The sequence below is a fragment of the Euprymna scolopes genome, chromosome 44 (genome assembly GCF_053919585.1).
Source record: "Euprymna scolopes isolate OS-2025 chromosome 44, ASM5391958v1, whole genome shotgun sequence".
Taxonomy (NCBI): domain Eukaryota; kingdom Metazoa; phylum Mollusca; class Cephalopoda; order Sepiida; family Sepiolidae; genus Euprymna; species Euprymna scolopes.
In genome coordinates, this window is record NC_136525.1 from 56,703,283 (window position 1) to 56,705,998 (window position 2,716).

Genomic DNA, 2,716 nt, shown 5'->3' on the forward strand with positions numbered 1-2,716 from the left:
GTTCCAGACTAATTCCTAATTCTGACTTCTCCTGACTTACGTGTATCTGACGTCAGCCAGAGAGGAGAATCTTGTTTTTCAGGTAAGTCACATCATTGTTTACTAAACAAAATTCCAAACAAGCTTTGTTTATGCTTTTTCTCTATTCATAACATTTTTCCTTGAGACAAAATTCTCCAGTTAAATATTTTAACAAAAATATTTTAACTTTCTCTTACTTTTAAAACATTTTTCTTAATATCTTTTTAACCTAAATAAGTTAACAATTGATAATAATAATCGTACTGACTCTTGGTACTGCCCGCCACAATATAACACAGATACTAAGCTGTGATCATAGTCAAATAACAAAATGCATGATGATGTAATATGTAAAATGTAGAGAGAACCAAAATAGTTCATATGCGGACATTTCTCTTGGGACCCCACCTTGTCCTATAAAGAAAAGCTATTTCACTACTACGACCGTATCGACTTAAATTCTATAAGATTCATTTTCTGATTACAGATTACAAAAATATATATTTATATGTGCTCTGTTTTATATCTCAGCCAACGTAGAAGTTCTGATTTAAAAAAGGATTAGTATCCATAAATATATATATACGCACATTTGTTATATCTATATATTTATATATAAATACGTTATACACACATACATATAATAATATAAATGCAAGTTCCTTTCTCGCTCCTATATATATATATATATATATATATATATATATATATATATATATATATATATATATATATATACATATATCACTTCATAATCATTGAGCTATATTTTTCAAGCATAGATGTTTACTCATTATTTCTTCTTTTGATGCAAAAGAAGTATTGCATTGATTAAGAAATCATCATCATCGCCATCATGATCATCATGATCATCAACGACACTGCTAATAACGTTTGTTGTAGTAGTTGTAATAGCTTTGAAATCGCTATGCAAACAAACAAAATGTCGGCACTTCTCTTCAGCGCATGCGCACTTCGTTTTTTTTTAAAGATGTCGTTTGAAGCTTCCGCCGACAAAACATGAAAGCAAGACACAAAGTAATCTTCGCAAACAACGCAGACGTCAGCATTTACGTCACGATTGTTCCACGTTCTTTCAACGCGTAAAAGTGTGTCGCACTGGTTATGACCTGCATTGTAAAAATGGAATGCCGGTTTCGAGTTCTTTCAGTGTCGTTTCTGAAACTTATTATTTTTTTTTTTGTAGATCGCGGGGATACGAAGTTATGAAACGGGAGTTATTGCTAGCTGAAACATGAAGGACACTATAGGAGTACGAACAGTATGTAAGGCCAACGAAAAAGAAGTAGCAGAAGATGAAGACGACGAAAACAAATATGAAGAAAAAGAAAGGCGAAAAAAAAAAAAGAATATCAGAAAAAAAGAAAGTAGAGATGATGATGATGATGATGATGATGATGAGGATAATGACGACGATGATGGCGACGATGACGATGATGATGAAGAAGGAGGAAGAAGAAAAATGATGAAGGATAAAGAGAAAGAAGAAGATAATGAAGAACAAGAAGAAAGAAAAGGAAGAAATAGAAAAAGATGATGATGATGAAGCAAGAAGAGTACAAGGAGGAGGAGAAGGAGGAGAAGGAGGATGAGGATGAGGAGGAGGAGGAGGAGGAAGAGGAGGATGAGGAGGAGGAGGAGGAGGAGGAGGAGGAAGTTTCAACTTGTAAAAGTGTGTTGCACTGGTTGTGGTATGCATTGTAAAAATAGAATACTGGTTTCGAGTTCTTGCAGAGTCGTTTTCGGATTTTTTCCTTTTCTTTTTATTGGAGCAGAAGGGTAGGAGTTTATGAAACTGGCGTGATTGCCAGCCGGAATATAGGAGTACAAACAATATAAGACGACGAAAAAGAAGTAACAGAAGAAGAAAAAGAAGAAGAAGAAGAAGAAGAAAGAAGAGAAAAAGAAGAAATATAAGAAAAAGAAAAAGAAGAAAGAAGTATAAAAACGGAGAGAAATAATAAATAAAAAAAGAGTCGCAAATGTAATAAATCCCACATGTTCGGCAAAGTTCCAACCTCTGTCCCATCGACGCAATGTTGCATCCCTCTTCCTGTTTTACAAATACTTTAATCGAAATGTGCTCTGATTAACTTACAGCACTTGTGCCCCTTGATGTGCCTACTCATGACCAACGCGACAAGCACCAAAATCTAACCTCTTCATTGTTAAGGACCCTAGTAGCCGGGAAGTCTTATACTCTAATAGTTTTGTCTTTTCGGACTGTTAGACGTTGGAATTCTCTCCATGTTTCCTGCTTCCCGACTAAAAAGTATAAAATGTAATGTGAAGAAAGACCTTGCTTCTTACCTTCCTGCAACCCTATGTTAGACATGATCCCAAATAATAACATAACAAGCGGCCGCAGCTGAGATTGAACTCACTACACCAGTTTGTAGTGTAATTCAAATCTTGTACGTAGCTGAATACTTGATGCTTCGCCAGGGTTATCAAGTGTATTTTTTATCGTGACGCCATCACTAGATGGGTTTCCTACCACGGCTTAAGAGAGGCTCATCTAGCCTAGAGAGAAGGATAGTGCCAGTTTCCGAACCTGGTATTTTATCTTGCGGTACATAAAACGCCTCGCCTTCCCAAATGGTCACCCATCTGGTACTGGCCAGGCTCAACGTTACTAAACGTCCCAAATAGTAGGTTCTTACGGCCAAGTTGC